Source organism: Mobula birostris, chromosome 4 (genome assembly GCF_030028105.1).
Source record: "Mobula birostris isolate sMobBir1 chromosome 4, sMobBir1.hap1, whole genome shotgun sequence".
NCBI lineage: Eukaryota > Metazoa > Chordata > Chondrichthyes > Myliobatiformes > Myliobatidae > Mobula > Mobula birostris.
In genome coordinates, this window is record NC_092373.1 from 126516882 (window position 1) to 126535603 (window position 18722).

The following is an 18722-nucleotide window of genomic DNA, read 5'->3' on the forward strand; positions in this document are numbered from 1 at the left end:
CGACGACACTGGTGTCAAGCTGTATCGGCCCTAGTGCCCTTCCCTTGGACAATATCGGTGGCATGGAGAGGGGAGATTTGCAGCATGGGCAACTGCTGGCCTTCCAGACAACCTTGCCCAGGCCTGCAACCCTGGAAACCTTCAAAGGCGCAAATCCATGGTCTCACGAGACTAATGGATGCCTATAAAATTACTGGACTTTGTATAATTATAAAAATTATACAAAGATTGAAGCTATTTACTGACCTAACGTATGGAGGTAGACTTCCCTTGCAAATAATCTGTTACTGTTTATTTAGAAGACTAGATAAATGATACATGATGCTTTCCAGTTTCATAGGTTACATACAGCACAAAAACTAACCCTTTGGCCCATCACATGTGCTTGGCTGCTAGCTTTAAATGCCCTGGCAATTCAGTTACTCATCTAGGTACTTCTTAAAATATTGTGAGTGTGCCTGCCTCCATCCCCAATGAGAGTCAGAATAAAGGGATAAAGTGTAAGCCTATTTGTATTTGTAAGTAAAAGGTTTAGAGGACCACAAATTAACAACAGGTAGAATGTCAGAGAGCAGACAAGAGTGTATTGAAATAATAAAATCCAGAGGTAAGAAAAACACAAGTAAATAGAAATGAAAATTTATGTGGACGAGGCTCTCGTCCTTTAGTGGTAGATCAATTGTCTCTTGTAAGTACACATCCTCTCCAGGTTAAGAATGTCTGAAACAAAATACTCTGCAGTTGCTGGGGTCAAAGCAACACTCACAACATGCTGGAGGAACTCAGCAGGTCGGGCAGCATCCGTGGAAATGATCAGTCAACGTTTTGGGCCGGAACCCTGAAACACAATGGGTAGCACAACCACCTTGGTTCCACCTCCTTCTACTACCCATTGTGCTTTCCCCTATTCCTTCTTCACCTTTCCTGTCTATTCCGCCCCTGCTTCCCCTCCCCCACCCCTTGATCTTTCCTCTTACTGGATTTTCACCTGGAACCTACCCACCTTCTCCTTCCCACCTTCCCCCCACCTTCTTTGTAGGGCCTCTGCCCCTTCCCTCTTCAGTCCTGATGAAGGGTTCCGGCCCGAAACATTGACTGATCGTTTCCACAGATGCTGCCCGACCTGCTGAGTTCCTCCAGCGTGTTGTAAGGATGTCTGAATAATAGACACTCATACTTATGAGCAAGTACCCATAAGTATTATTAAATTCAAATCAGATACAGGCTTGAAATAAAATCCGCTTACATGTAACTTCCTTAGAATAATCACATACTGTCTCCAAAGAACACAGGCTCCCTCTCCTTGAGAGGCTGTTAAGAGACTTGCACTGGGAAATGATGTCAATCACGTCTATTGATAGTCTTGTAAATGTACCCTAACAAGCAACTTAACATAACTAATACGACAAGCCCTTTGAAACCAGTCATTGAACATTGTATATTCTCATTCTCTACTACTGTAACTAGACAGTGGAAGACTACGTTCAGATTTTGGTCCTCAGTAACAACATCCATTTCAGTACAGTGGAGGTGTAGTTCCCAAATCCAGTGACTTCATAGTTTTTTCTGACTTGTGGCCAAAAATCAACTTACAGACGTCTAGAAAGAATAAAACCCTTTCATAACCCAGGGATGACATGGACCATTATTCTTCTTGGATTGACTCCCTTCATTTTTTATTTCCCATTAATTAGTGGCTTACCTTCAATCACTCTATCAACTGCTGGATACTTGGAAATTAGCATTAAATCGGATTCGTTGTTCTTGTTCTCTGTATCACTAACTTCATCCTCTCAAAGTTTTGAGTTACTGTCAGTCCAAATCCTTCAATAGCTCTGACAGTATATTGAATTATAATTAAATAATAAGGACATTATTGAGTAATATTGAATAATTCAGCAGTTCCTTTCAAGGAAAAGTTCATTGCAAATATCTGTTTAAATTGGTAACTGGTTATTCAACTGAGGAGAGTAATTTAATTCTTCAGTAAAAAGGGGCTTTGTAAATCTGTGTGTGGTAGCACACATGATAATATTTATTGGAGGATTGTGGTGCCAGGAAGGTCCCAGAATTTCACAAGAAGATAATTTATTGGCTCAGATACACACCTATAAAAGTCGCAAGAGATTCTGCAGATGCTGAAAATAATGAACAACATGCACAAAATGCTTAAGGAATGCAGCAGGTCAGGTGGCATCGGCGGAGCAAAATAAAAAGTTGATGTTTTTTTTGGCTTTCATCTTCTGGCTTTTGCCCCCTTCCTTTCCAGTCTTCACGTACAGGCTTAGCCTGAAATGTCAACAGTTTATTTCCCTCCATAGATGCTGCCTGACCTGCTGAGTTTCTCCAGTACTTTGTGTGCGTTTCTCAATACATCTATATAAAAGTTCCTTTATAATAAAGAAAATAATTGTTCTGGAGTACTGAATACAACTCATGTCTTTGAACCTATTGAGTCCATGCTTGGCTGCTAATTTTCAACTTGGTAAGAGTAAGTATTCCATATAAGTGTCTTATAACAAATAATACCCTAGCCTTGTGGACCCAACATTACAGAAATGGAAATTTCCACCCTGGTTCCTATCTTTCTTTTACTCCAAATTGTCCAAGCTTCAATGAAAGACATATACAGGCATCAGTCTAAATTTTGACCTCTCTGGTGAAGTTACCATTGTAGTTGTGACATAGTTTCAACATCATCTCCATGACTTAAGGAAGTTAAAAGGGTAAGAAGCTGGAGGAGGGAGGAACGAAACATCTAGGTCAGGGGCTTATGCCGTGGACCAAAATCATTAAGCAAGGGATCTGTGGAACCTAGGTTGGGAACTCCTGCTTTAGATAAAAACTCAGCTCCAGCGAGCAACTGCTGTATCACTCCAGAACCAACCCTACTAGCTGAGGTAGACCACGATCCAAAATAGAAAGATGATTGACTCAGGTTAAAAAAAGAACTAATCAAAAACAAAATAAACAGATCATTTAAATATAAAAACCTTGCTAAATTTAAAACATTATGCATATTATACAGAAGGAATGATTAATAATGCTTAACAACAAGAGATGCTTATCTCCTCAGCACCCAAGGCTAACTAGATTAACAACACTTGCAGTTAAAAATCAATGTAATTTGCAACCAGCATTGAAATTAGTTTTGTAATTGCATGGGGAGAGTGTGAGAGTAAAGCTTTTCACGTCCTTTCAACATTAAAGAGCAGGTGTCACACACAGCACTGAAAATGAGGCTGTAAATGCTACCTGACCTGAAAAATTCCTCCAGCATTTTGTCTCTGTTCACCCACCAGAACATTTTAAATATATGACATTGGTTTTTACTTACAGAAAAATAAATGCTGGTTCTCACCTCTCAGGGTTCATCTGTCAGAATGTATGATGCCGTCACTTTCTAAAATGTATACCTCCATGCCCAATTGATTAAAGCTTCAGAAAGCATAACTAATCCAAAATCTGCTTGATGCACTAAATCGCTCTCCACACTTAAAATGAAGGTTATTATATCTAAATAGCCATGGTTTTAAATTATGACAGCAGAGCACTTGGAAGCTAGAGCAGGCAATAGGCTGGGTTAGGATAAGTGAGGACCTGACACTCTGAGGGCTATAGACATTTGTTTCTGGAGTGTGATCCTGCCCAAATTCAGTAAGAGTCACTGGCTGGTTGGCAGGCAGGAGAAAATTCCAACAGGAGTAAGCCAGGACTCAGGGACAACAAAAATAGTCTCCTGCAGAAGGTAAACCCATCGAAGAACTCCAGGAGAAGATTCCCTATTAAGTGAGGAGGGGTGCTGGGGAGTTGAACAAAATGGTACCTAGAGCAGGGTGGCCCATATTTTCACAAAGCTCCAAAGAGAGTTCCTACTATTCCAGCTAACAGGAAATTGATGCAACATGCACAAAATGCTGGAGAAACTCAGCAGGCCAGGCTGCATCTATGGAAAAGAGTACAGTTGGCATTTCGGTCCAAGACCCTTCATCAGGACCGGAAGAAAAGATGAGAAGTCAGAGTAAGAAAGTGGAGGGAGGGGAGGAAGAACCACAAGGTGGTAGGTGAAACAGGGAGGGAGGGAGAGGGGTGAAGTAAAGAGCTAGGAAGTTGATTGGTGAAAGAGATACAGGACTGGAGAAGGGTGAATCGGATAGGAGAGGACAGAAGGCCATGGAAGAAAGGAAAGGGGGAGGAGCATCAGAGGGAGGTGAGAGGCAGGTAAAGAGATGTTTGTCAGGGGAGAGGGGAGTGTTGGGGTGTTCAGGGAAGGTGTGGTGAGAGGAAGATGGAGTCTCTGTTGACCCAAGAGTTAGTGGTGGGACCTGAGAGACACAGGATTGCAGAGTGCTGGTGGGGGAAGGGAAGACTGGAAGTTGATAATTAGTTCCTTATGCCTTCCATACTGTTTACTCCCTTATTTTTGGACAATGCCACCTTGCCTACTGACATGTGACTTTCTCCCTTTACTTCCAGCATCTATCTGATTATCACTGAAACAGTGACCATTAATATGGCCTTGAAGTGAATTTTAGCAAAGCTACAAAACAGAGAACATTAAAGAGAGAGCAAGGAAGAGCAACAGGCAATGACAGAGATGACAGAGTTGTGGAGAAGACACACACACACACACACACACACACACACACACACACACACACACACACACACACACACACAAAAGCAAATTTAATTATTATATGCCAGAAAACACGAGTTTCAAACATGGAAAGACAATATCTTCCTAAGTGTATTTCCCACATGCTTCATGGTTAAATAGTCAGACACAATTAACTCTAGCTGTTGAATTAATTGATGAAATTAAACTGATTACTACTGTGGAATGCAAGAATGCCACATGACCGAGGAATGCTTAAACTGTAACACATAAAAGGGTAGATGATAGCATGATCCAGCCTAAGAAAAATTTACAAGATTGTTGATATGCTTTTTCTGATATTGATGATTAATCTGACACTCTAGTGCCACAAGTTTGTGGAAACCTGAAAAAATAAAACTTTCTAAAATAATTCCTTCCCAAGTAACAAGATAGTACATGGTTTTCCAAGATCAATTGCTCCAGGCATAGTGCTGACCTTTCGCACCAGGATCCTCCCACCACCCCATGCCTTCCACACAATTTAAGCCTCCTTTATTCTGGCAATATCCCCCCATTCCCAGCAGTTGACCACCTTTCTCGACTAGCAATGCTTATCTGATTACTGTGAATGCTGTGACCCGTAAAAATATCAATGCTCTGGAAATGTGCTTTATTACTGCACCATAAGATTGTTGAATATGGTACTCTGTGGACTGGAGCCTGTTAGCTAAGCAGATTGTGCAGCAAAGCTCTGGTAATTCACAGCAGCTGCACATTGCCGGTGCTTTACAGCAGTTACAAGCCAATTTAGCTGAGAGGATTGCCTCAATAATTAAGCAATCTGTTGACTATTCTTCCTTTTGGGCAATGCAGGGATGTCACCTGTCAAAATGTCACTCAACTCATGTGAGGTCAGCTGGTGAGACTGAAGGATAGTATTCTGTGCCATTCATGTTGAATTGCCAATTCCAAAATGAGAATGGCATTTTGGTCATTAGGACGTCATTCAAAACAACTGTAACCTCTTATTTTTAATGCTGCATTTCCAAGTCAATGTTACCATGCAAAAATAGAAACAGCACGTACAGAAGAGGGAAAAGACTCACCTTCCTAAACCAGTCCTACAATCCCAGATCAAATAAAATGCCCAGACCACTGGAGAAAAGGACCAAGAGACCTTGTACCAGCTTGGATTCGTGGTAACCTTTTGCTACTATTCATTACTGTCTCACTTACCAATGGGTATCAAAATAATTACATAGAACATAGAGCAGCATAGCACAGGAACAGGCTCACTGGACTGCGATGCTTGTGCCAACCACGATGCCAGATAAAACCAATTTCATCTGCCAGCAGATAATCCGTATCCCCCTATTACGTGTCTGTTCATGTGGCCATCTACATTCCTCATAAACACTGCTATTATAAAGTGGAATCCTTTATAAAATGGTGCCTCCCAATGGAATTATTCACGCTTGGGAATTTAAATGGCTGTAAATCTGGCATTTCCTGCTATATACTGTACATTCGTACCTGACAGTCTCAGAAGTTAAGTAGGGGATTCAGAGCACCAAATCCTTCCACTTGTTTTGGCAGTGAACTCTACATCAGGTTCCTCGGCACTGTGCCGGACTATCACCTCTCACTTCATGTGCTGAATCTGCTACACAATATGACAACCCAACAATTTCAAGAGATTATAAGGCAATGGACTGGAATGCAAAATGGGAAAGAAGGATCTTTTCTCTAAAATGAATCATAAATGATTTAGCTGCTGTTTGTTATTATCTTATGTTTAAAATGCTTAACCACTCTTTATTTTTTTAGTTACTTACTTCAATTTGAATGCAGTCAATTTAAGTTTAAATTATTTAGGAAAGATAATTATAGAATTTTCTCATTTTTTTTTCATCCTGCAAACCCTGTTAACAGGCTTCACTGGCTGTCAAAGTTTTCAGGAATGTTTTGAAAGCAGGAATTTCCAGTGCACTATGGTCAACCATATTGCTGTGCCATTGTTTTAAGCCAGTGAGACCAGACCTTTGTGTTGAACCAGCTAAGTATGGGCATGTGGGGGCATTGGGCTCTGCATCTGGGTAAGAAACCTGGGCCAGCAAGATGTGGCTTTTTATTATTAAACTACATGATGATCAAAAGAACAGCGTCTTTGAATAGCAGCTTGAATTAGGAATCTATCATTGATCATTTGCACTAAACACTCAACATTGCAGTGGCATCTTCCAGCATTCAGTTTCATTGACTTCACTTTGAGAAAGAGGGTACAAATTGTAAATGTAGCTATAATGATTTTAGTGCAAGCAACCAAGGATGAATAGCTGTCCCTTATAACATCTGGTACTTTGCCTAGGTGATTATGATGAGGGTCTATGAAAATTTTAAAAAGCTGTAGTCTGAAATTTGAACTAATTCAGGAAATGATGGAAACACTCAACTCAAGCAACATCAGATGGAAGATTACCTTTCAGAACTGAGAAAGAGAGGATGATAGGCTTGCACTGCTCAAAATTGAAAGAACAGAACGGTGAGATGATTTCTGATGAGACTTCAAGCCATAAAGTGAGAAAGAATGGTCAAAAGGCAGTGGTAAGGGTGTGGAGATGCGGTGGAGAGATGCTTGCCCAGTCCACCACTGGGAACACGGTGATAAGTATTTGCCAATAGATTAACTACTTCAATCACAGTAATATACCAAAAATGCAGATTTTACTCTTTCTTCAAGGGAATTGCTCAATCATTTTGGCAACACTTTGACCTATCCAACATTGGAGCAACTGATCTATGTGGTCTTCTACAGCACTTCTTGGAAAGAAACAGCAAAAGTGAAAAGCAATATAAAAATTTCGTGTAAGGGAAACATTCATGCTGAGTTTGTCAGTGATGCGGTTTGTCCCATCCAATCACACACACTTTGCATAAAACGGCTTTGTTATAATCCAAAAAAATTTCATGCACAAATCTGAGACATTTTGAATTTATATGACTATATAAAATTCTCAAATAATAGATCTATACGTATAAATAGGCAGCACTGCACGTTACAAAATGTGACCCTTCACTTCATGAATCACCTTCTCCTTTTTCTAATTACGAATTTATTATAGATGTAGAAGTCATCTCACCTGATGCTAAACTAGTGGGGCTAATTCCATCTCTGCCAGTGGCATGAAATGGGCTTGCAGCAATACCAAATTATGAGAGTCAAGATATCTGAATCTGAATCAGAATCAGGGTTATTATCACCGGCATGTATCGTGAGATTTGTTAACTTAGCGGCAGCAGTTCAATGCAACACATAATATAGAAAAAAATAAGTAAACCAATTACAGTATATGTATATTGAATAGATTAAAAGTCATGTAAAAATAGAAATAATATACATTTAAGAAGCGAGGAAGTGTTCACGAGTTCAATGACCATTTAGGAATCGGATGGCAGAGGGGAAGAAGCTGTTCCTGAGTTGCTGAGTGTGTGCCTTCTGGCTTCTGTACCTCCTTCCCAATGGCAACAGTGAGAAAAGGGCACGCCCTGGGTGCTGGGGGTACTTAATAATGAACGCCGGCTTTCTGAGACACCGAAGAAGATGATTGAAGATGTTCTGGATACTTAGTAGGCTAGTACCCAAGATGGAGCCAGCTAAATTTACCACCCTCTGCAGCTTCTTTCATGTGCTGTGCAGTAGCCCCCTGCCCATACCAGCAGTGATGTAGCCTGTCAGAATGCTTTCCACAGTACAACTATAGAAGTTTTTGAGTGTTTTTGTTGACAACCAAATCTCTTAAACTCCTAATGAAGTATAGTCGCTGTCTTGCCTTCTTTATAGCTGCATCGATATGTTGGAACCAGGTTAGATCCTCAGAGATTGACACCCAGGAACTTGAAGCTGCTCACTCACTCCACCTCTGATTCCTCTATGAAGATTGGTATGTGTTCCTTCGTCTTACCCTTCCTGAAGTCCACAATCAGATCTTTCGTCTTACTGATGTTGAGTGCCAGGTTGTTGCTGCAACACCTCTCCACTAATTAGCATATCTCGTCTCCACCTGAGATTCTACCAACAATTCTTGTTCATCAGCAAACTTATAGATGTTATTTGAGCTATGCCTAGTTGCACAGTTATGAGTTTAGAGAGACTAGAGTAGTGGGCTAAGCACGTACCCCTGAGCTTCACTGTTGTTGATTGTCAGCGAGGAGCAGAAATCTGCACAGACTGTGGTCTTCTGGTTAGGGGTTCGAGGGTCCAATTGCAGAGGGAGGTACAGAGGCCCAGGTTCTGTAACATATTAATCAGGATTGTGGGAACGATGGTGTTAAATGCTGAGCTATAGTCGATGAACAGCATCCTGACATAGGTGTTTGTATTGTCCAGGTGGTCTAAGGCTGTGTGAAGAGCCATTGTGATTGCATCTACCATTGACCTATAGTGGCGACAGGCAAATTACAGTGAGTCTGGGTCCTTGCTGGGGCAGGAGTTCAGTCTAGTCATGACCAACCTCTCAAAGCATTTCATCACTGTCGATGTGAGTGCTACTGGGCGTTAGTCGTTAAGGCAGCTCACATTATTCTTCTTAGGCACTCGTATAATTGTTAGCTTTTTGAAGCAAGTGGGAACTTCCATCTGTAGCATTGAGAGATTGAAAATGTCCTTGAGTGCTCCTGCCAGTTGGTTGGTACAAGTTTTCAGAGCCTTACCAGGTAAGGGTACTCCTGTCAGTGTACTCCCTCTTAATATACGGCAATGGTCTTGAAAATAGGGTAAGAGGTAAGAAGTGGAGTCAAGAAAGCATTTTTACCCCCATCATGTGGTTGAAATCTCGAACACACTCCTGAGTGTTGGAGGCAGATGCTGTCGATGCATTAAGAAGAAAACAGAATACTTTGTTGAACAATACCGCCACAGAACAGGCCTTTCTGCCCACACTAATTAAACCAATGATTCATAATTAATCTAATCCCTCTTCCCCACATATTGGCAAAACCCTTCCCACCTCTGCATCTGCATCAACCTATCTATGAGTCTCTTAAACAATCCCATTGTGATGGTATTGGGTTTACTGTCCTGGAGTTCCAAACTCAAAATGAAAATCATAAGCCCCACCCAATATACATTAGATAGCTACGGGCACCCTCACTAAAGAGAGGTTACACTGTATGCACCTACTCTTCAAAGGCTAGATCACTTACCTGCTTATACTCCACAGAGAATTTTGCTGCAAATACCCACTATTTGAACTGTAGGTCCACCCTCCCTACCAGGGAGAAGATATTTCCAGGTACAAAGTAGTTTAAATACAGTTCATTTATTTTTAGTGATACACATTTAAATTTAGATAAAATTCTTACTACACATTTAAAACTCACGGAGGATTTCTATCTTATTATGAGTTTCTGAATTACAAAAGATTCCAAAAAACAGAGGATTTCCAAAACATGGGTGCAATTCTATAAGCTGAATAGGCATACCAACAAATTACAGATGAACAAATTGTCCTTTACAGAAATCGAAGGCAGATGAATGGATTCTAGTTCACCCCATCTTTCTGTCATTTTTCTCATTGTCCCATGACCATTACCAATTACCCTGACTGCTCTCTTTCATTTGTAATATAACGTCACACGCTGTTATTTTTTCAGATAACTTTTCACACAGATGGTCTAAAACAGTGGTTCCCAAGCATTTTTGGGTTACAGTTCTTGACTCTGTGACCACATCCACAGCACCCCTATCTCCCCTTTCAACCATTACATAAAAACTATAAAGAATTTTGATTTATGCTGCACAGTGAAAGAAAATAAGAACTTCAAATACAAAGCAGTGATAAATACATGCAAAAATTATTCAAATCTATTTGAAGGTCCAGGTAAAATTATTTCTTTATTTGATTACAGTAGAAACAATTTTCATCAGCAACTTTAGAGCATGCATTTGTAACCCAAATATTCGCTACTTCATTGCTTTATCATTTTTCAATGAGATGGATGGGCTTGGTGCAGTGATATCAGCCTCTCAACATCAGACTGAATGTCAATCAGCGTGGGTCTCAGATCCCCACGCAGTCTGTTTCATTGCTTTGAAAGAAGTTGGGCGACTGCACTGAAACTGCACTCCACTAAATATGAAGTTAAACAGGCAATAAAGAACATCTTGATCTTTTACAGAGTGGCTTTCAGAGCTTTCTATCAGCAACTGAAAGGCTTGATTTGATTTTTTAAATCTCAGCTTCAGCTCAGTCATTTTGAGTCAAGATCAGTTCTTCCCCCATCCTTCCAGTTAATTCCTCATTACAAGTGTCCACGATTGGATTTATTACTCAATCTGGAATTGGACTGATAGAAGATCTAGAAATCTCTCTGACATGTCTTTATGCAACTCACTCAAGTGGGCAGAGTATACTTGAAGATCATCACCTAGTATTCAGCAGGTCGGGCAGCATTGCTGAAAAAGAGTAAACAGTCGACGTTTTAGGCTGTGATGTCATGGCATGAAACATTGAATGTTTACTCTTTTCCATAGATACTGCCTGACCTGTTGAGTTCCTTCAGCATTTTGTGTGTGTTGCTTTGGATTTCCAGCATCTGCAGGCTTTCTCATGTCTAATACTCTTTCTTTCTCTTCACATTCAGAGAGGCTCCAAAAGTGGAAAAGGTCACGGTGGCCAATGTTGTACTTAAATAGGCTTGCCTGGACAGAAATATGGAGATGTCTGATTTGACTTTGACAAGATTCACAATATTTTGTTGCAATTAAGACTGATTGCATTAAACTTTGTGAGTAATTCTGACAAATAAGCAATGTCATACCTAATATTCTTGAATTGATTACTGAATGAAGCATTTGGGCCTTCAAAGAATTTTATCACAGTTTCCTTTTGAGAGCCATCTGACTTCTGCGTGCAACAGAAAGCATTCAAAGTGTTCATCGTTCCCAATACAAAGCTCTTGAAATAGTCGAGAATTAAGAGCATCAGACTTGATTTTATTTAGCGGCTGTGATAACAGTATTTAATGATTTGGACAGCTGATCACTTAGGTTTTTACGACAAGGTGTTGTCTGTGAATTACAGAGAGAATGAAAAATATGTGACATACACCTATTTTTAAGAAAGTAATAACCCCACGATGGTGTCCTGTCATTGATGGTGCCCCATCTGTTGCACAAGCATTAACACTGGTGAGTGGAATGTCTTTCTTTTTGAAAAATTGCTCATCAACCAGAAATACTGACTACCTTTTTGTATCTGTTTCTAATCCCCTTGCAAATAACAACTCTTGAACTATGCTTTCATCTTTTATGAAGTGAACATAACCAAGAAGCAAAGATTTACTGCCTGGCAAAGTTGACTCATCCAAATGCAGAGTAATTTCTGTTGTCCTGGGTATATTGCACAATGCGTCTTCCACATTCTCAGACATTTTGTCTATTCGTCTTTGAACAGAGCTGTCACTGTTGCTTTAATTATTTGGCCTGATAACTTATGCAAAACCGCCGTCAGAACTTGCCTTACTGACGGCAGAATCAGATCTCCAATTGAACGGGGCTTTCCAGATTGAGCAAAGAGCAACAAAATATTACATAAAGCACACAAACCTTTAGTGTTTTGTTGTGAAGTGCCGGCAAACATATTTTGAAGTGTTTTCCATTTTAGGATGTTATCATGACTGAAAATAAGCCAAGTTCTTCTTTGCTTTATCAGAGTGTATTCTCTTCAAATGCTCAAGGAGCCTGAATGTTTTCATTACCTCATTTGAAAAATGTTTGACTCAACAGACACGTTGGCTGCTATTGGTTGCTTGGTGCTGGTATAAAATCATATTTCAGATACTCCACACTCTACTGTCAGTAGGAGCCTTGTATCTATTTTCTGACTGTACTGTATTTTGTGGCATGTCTATTATGGTAATCTGGCATGTGTTGGGCGTGGTGGAAGCAAATGAGTATAGTTATGTACTTATGTTTTGTCTTAGTTTAGTTTAGTTTCGTGGAGAGGGAGTGAGCCACAGGGAATGAAATTTGTTGTTGACTGCTAAGATTGATAAGATCGCTAACGAGCTGGTTAACTTTGCGTATTTCACTAATTACACTCAGTATCACTAATATTGCTATTAGACCACTAATTAGACCATTATATTGTTAATTTAGTTTCATTCATTTTACGTGGTTACAAGATCGTTCATCTTTGCTGCTTTCATAATAGAGGATCAAACACACCTTTCTCGATTTGGAAATTTTTTATTTGGAAATGATGATGATTGTAATCAATTATGAGCCACTGAGGATCAAATGCTTATAATAAGCAATTAATTTCTTAAATTAAGCCTGTGTCCCTTGGCTGCCCCTCTTTCTACCAAGTGCCCCACTCACCATCCCCCTTTATCTTTATCACCCACTTAGAAGCTCCCAGCACCCCCAGAGGCATGATATAGCCCACTTTGGGAACCACTGGTCTAAAAACTTCTGGTGACAGAGATCCCAAACATCCAAAATTAATGCTGTGAAGACTGACTCTTTGAGTACACACATCTTCCAAATATTAATAGATCAGCTACTGTATTTATTGTACATCTGTAATGATAGTATTAATCTGGTCTGCAAACTTCCTTGTACTAAATAACTTAGTCAGTTTTTTCCGGATTGATTCAGGTTATTTAAGATCACCCCATTCTCTAATACTGAATCTCTTGAACAGTCATCCCCATGCTGTGGGCCAGCAGTCTGCACTCTATAGACAGTGCTCTTTGTTTGCAAAAGCTGTCCTTTTAACTTCAGACTGATTATTGCTTGCCATTTACATTAGGAACTGAAAACTGGCTCCAATTTACCACAAGAAGCTGAACAAAGAATATTTATTGGAAGTTATCTTACTCAAAAACAACTTTTTGATCTCTAGAAGTGTCATCTGCTGTATTAGAAATTTAAGCTTCCCTAAAGGCCCCCTGCACCATGATAGTGAATATGTATCACACTATGTTATCTGTCTCTACCATCGTACCTGGCATTGTATTTTAGTCCTCCACCACTCTCTGTGTTAAAGCCTTGCCTCAGACATCACCTTTATACTTTCCCTCTCTCACCTGAAATACCTGTCCCTCTAGAGCTAGACATTTCAATCCTGGGGAAAGATACAAGCTTTTTCACTCGATCTATGCCTCACATAGTGTTATAAACTTTATCAAATCTCTCCTCAGCCTCTGCCATTCTAGATATAACAGTTCAGCTTGTTCAACCTCTTCTCACAACACATGTCTTCCAAACTAGGCAGCATCCTGGTAAAACCCCTCTGCATGCTTTCCAAAGCCTCCCTGTCCTTCCTATAATGAAGAGTCTAGAAATAAATGCAATACTTTAGATGTGGCCTGACCAGAGTTTTATAAAGCTGCAATATAACTTCATGGTTCTTGATCTCAAAGCCTCGACTAAAGAAGGCAAGTATGCGATCTTCACCGCCTTATCAAGTTGTGCCATATCTACAACTGATCTACATCTTTCTATATTCTTTGGCAATCTCTAATCGAATCTACAGCACCATCAATTTTATTGTTAACTGGAAACTTCCCTCCCAACACATTTATATCTGGAGTAAGGCTCACCAACCATTATGAACAAGCCAATTTTCGATCCTATCAGCCAAGTCACTATGGATCCTGTGCATCTTGACTTTCTGGACGAGCCGTTCTATAATGATCAGTAAACCGATTGTTTGGAATCAAGTGACCTCAGCTCGTGTCTCAGGGCTGGGTGTGTCTGCACTCCTTCTTTGCCACATGTCCCACGCCCCTCCCATGGTGCTCCACACTCGCCATTCCCAACATCCTTTACCACATTACCATGTCCCTCCCATGGTGCTCCACCTTCGCCATTCTCAACATCCCTTGCCACATGTCCCACGCCCCTCCCATGGTGCTCCACACTCGCCATTCCCAACATCCTTTGCTCCCACCAGATTTACAGGCTTGCTCTCTGCTCCATGTTGATAAACACAGTACTGTGCAAAGGTCTTAGGCACCCTAGCTATATATATGTGCTTAAGACTTTTGCACAGTACTGTATCTAAAGAACTTATGACAACATTACTGTTCTTTTAGTGCAGTGCAATTAAAATGCTGATTTTATTGTTAAACATACTTAAATTATATATGGTTATAATGAAGAATAATAAGCTGAGTTTTTATGACTCAACACATATATATTCATACTAAGAAAATAATTAGACATCTTTGAACAGTTGTCAATGTGAGACATATCAACCTTTTAAATTTTACGTTCAATTTGATTTACCTTTTTCATCTATGCAACAGAGGTGGATTACATTTTGCTGGTTTATTCTGTTCTGAATTAACATAAATTCCTATTAACTCAAGAGTCCTCAAGGGTTCTGTCACCTCACCTTCTGTGCCCTTTTATTTCAATTGATGGTGCAGGTTTGAATCTCTGTAGATGCCAACTATTTCACATTTGGTTTACTCTATTACAAAGTAGCCAATGAAGCTCTGAAAAGAGGAAGGGTTTATCTTGACAGCCACAAGCAGATTAGAGGCTACCAGTTAAATTTATGGTCAACTCAAGCCAACAGGTTCCTTAGATGCATAACTTATATTAGGACTGGCAGTATTAGTATTTGAGTTCACACAGTTGCGATGGACACTAGAATGAATAAACCAGGGATGCCTGGATTATTGTGCATCAGTGATGCACAAATCCTGGAGTCAGGAGTCAGGAGACTGTAGGCATGAGGCCCAATCCAGCAACCAAAGTCACTCTCAGTGCAATATTAAAGGAGTAAAACATATTTTGAGACTTTAAAATCTTTTTACTTTCTTAAGATGACGCAAAACTTTCAAACTTGAAGAAGAACAGCAAGGCATTTGATAAGGTACCCATGCAAGGCTCATTGAGAAAGTAAGGAGGCATGGGATCCAAGGGGACATTGTTTTGTGGATCCAGAAATGGCTTGCCCACAGAAGGCAGAGTGGTTTTAAATGGGTCATATTCTGCATGGAGGTCGGTCACCAGTGGAGTGCCTCAGGGATCTGTTCTGGGACCTCTACTCTTCGTGATTTTTATAAATGACCTGGATGAGAAAGTGGAAGGATGGATTAGTAAATTTGCTGATGACACAAAGGTTAGGGTGTTGTAGCTAGTGTGGAGGGCTGTCAAAGGTTACAGCGGGACAATGATAGGATGCAAAACTGGGCTGAGAAGTGGCAGATGGAGTTCAACCCAGATGAGTGTGAGGTAGATCATTTTGGTAGGTCAAATATGATCACAGAATATAGTACTAATGGTAAGACTTTGGCAATGTGGAGGATTAGAAGGATCTTGGGGTCCGAGTCCATAGGTATTGTTCTTCTCTTTCCTATTGTAGAAACATTCACAATTTTAATTCTCTAAAACCTAATTATGTGAATGTAAATAACCCAAAATGGGCACACGGTCTGTCGGTTAACCTGTCTGTTCAGTGTGAATCAATGGCACAGAGAGCAACACATTCACCCACTGAACCAACTGAGGCCCCTTCTTTGACTCGTTTTAAACCACTATAACATTTATGTGTCTGGGTAGATGACTGAACTTCATCGCAAAGCTTTTAATTGTACAACATTAGTCATTGCCAGAAGGTGTCTTTAAATAGCTCTGAAACTGACAGAAGTAGAGCCTCTGAGATGTATGTGTCTTAGCATATGTTGTGGCGTTTGTCAAGCATTGAAGTATTAGTGTGCAATACTGATAACGGTGTAGGAATTTGTACCAGCCAACAGAACCAAAAAAATTCAAGCTGATAAAATGACACATTCAAGGTAGTTGTGCAAAATCTTAAAAAGAGTGGGGAAGATTTGTCAGGCCTGGACAGGTGGGCATCTCTCAGTCTACCAAGCTAACAGGAATCAGCTGCCAGAAATTTCCAACTCCATCACCTGCAACTTATTTAAAACCAGGTCTCCTCCACAGACCTTGATCACTCATCAAACCAGCCAGCCTCAACCAGTTGCTCCTAGCTGGTGGTGTTCAATATTTGTTCTCCTTTGTTTCATGGTTCCTTATGGCTTGAATTTTGCAGCCTATAATTACAGTTACCATTCATCACTGAATCGTCTCTGCTGATCTGCTTTTGCCTCCTCTACATTTCCTGACAGGATGATTGAACCAGCAATTGACGCAGCAGTCTGCTTGCCTAAAGGAACTTGTCCATTGACATGATCGCATGATCCAGAAGCACCAGAAACCACTCACCACCTGCTCGCCACGCTCAACCAGCTCTTCTTCTCAATACAGCAACCCCTGTGCCAGTCAACCTCCTCCATCAGAGCACCGGATTCCAGTGGCTGAACACGTCGCTGGATCCCCAGCCTGGTGCTGTGACTTCCTGAGCCAATGCATACTGAACGTTGAGCTCCAGCCATCTGTATTTTATGGACTGAGCCAAGATTGCCTTCGTCTTCTCTCTTTCAACAGGGTGAGCTCTCACGTGGGCCACCGTTAACTACGACAGTAAGGCCTCCATATGGAACAGTTATAGGGACTTCTCCGTGGAGATGGGGCATGTTTTCGACCATACAGGAAGTGGAAGGGAGGTAACAGATCGAATACTTTGCATGTGTGAAGGCTCACGCTCGGTGCTGGATTACACCATGGAATTTAAGACTGTGGGGCGGAGTGCAGCTGGAATGCAGAGACATTGCTGGCCCATTCCCATCACAGTCTCTTGGAGCACTTAAAAGATGAGCGGCCTACCCAGGAGTTTCCCATCGACCACAGTTGCCACTCTGGCCTTCTGTATTGACAAGCGTCTTATGGAACAACCCCAGTTTCATTCCCAGAACCGTGTCAGTCTGCAGGGCCCTCCTCCTCATTGCCTTCCTAACCCCAGCAGACAGGGAGAGCATCCTCAACAAACAAAGAGGGCGAGCATTGGTAGAGAAACAGCTTGTATTCCTACTATGGAGCAGCCAACCCAAGCCATGAGTGACTATCTCTCTGAAGCACTATAGCATGGATTCATTCAGCCATCCCAGACCCCAGCCAGTGTAGGGTTCTTCCTTGTCAAAAAGAAAGATGAGGGTCTCTGTCCCTGAATCAACTACCATGGATACAAGAAAGTCACTATCCTAGCTGCCAACCATGCCTACTGCCGCCAGGCAAACCAGCAGCCAGACTACTGTGGCTTGGGGACTGTGTCTGACTGTCCACCCGGGCATCTGCCCCTACGCATCGACTCATGCAAGCTCTCACCTCGGTTTTTGGTTCCTTCAAGATTACCCATTGTGTCAACCAGCCATTTACTGTCTCTGGCTGCCACTGTCCCTCAGGATCACACCTACCTTCCATATGTCCTGCCTCAAGGCTGTTGTCTTTGGACCACTCACCCACCAGAGTCCATACCTTTGAAACCTAGGTTGAAGGCGGTCCAGTGTTCACGGCTCAACAGTCTATCGATTCACATTGTCATTGACAGGGTGTGCTGTACCTGCTCAGCTGGCAAGGATACAACCCAGAGGAGAGGTCTTGGGTACTGTCCCTTTTCATCTTGGATCCAACACTCATTCAGGATTTTCAACAGACCCACCTGGATTGCCATGGGCCATAGGAGATAGTTCCTGTAAGGCTTGCACAGGTAGGCACTTTCTAGTCTCCACCTAGCTAACAGGAACAGCCTGACACTCATTTACAACTCATCACCTGCAGCTTATTTAAACCCAGCTCTCATCTACACCAGTTGTTCACTCATGGGACCAGCCAGCCTCAATCAGATGCTCCCAGTCTTCAGTCACCTTGTTGCCTGTGGCTTTCAACATCTGTTCTCTTTTGTTTCATGACCCCTCATAGCTTGTTATTTTGCAGCCTTATTAAAGTTACCGTTCATCGCTGAATCATCGCTGCTCTGCTTTTGGGTTAAGCCTCCTCTACTATTCCTTAACAAGATTTACTGATGCAAATAAATACAAGCACCAGCTTTCGGTTTCTGTAATAATTTACAACTAACTTGTGAAGAACGAGAACATTTTTTTCCATTGCTGCCCATATTTTCACTCACGCCAACAACCCTCCCTCGAATCTAGCATATTCCACCATATGTCACCAAGTAAATGTAATTAGTTGGAAGTCTAT

General features: G+C 41.2%; 1 protein-coding gene across 6 annotated transcripts in view; it reads right to left on the reverse strand.

Annotated features, from left to right (window-relative positions):
* The window catches only part of LOC140196016 (E3 ubiquitin-protein ligase MARCHF1-like), a 606033-nt gene that overhangs the window by 355085 nt on the left and 232226 nt on the right, over positions 1–18722 (reverse strand). The gene's annotated exons all lie outside the window — the stretch shown is intronic.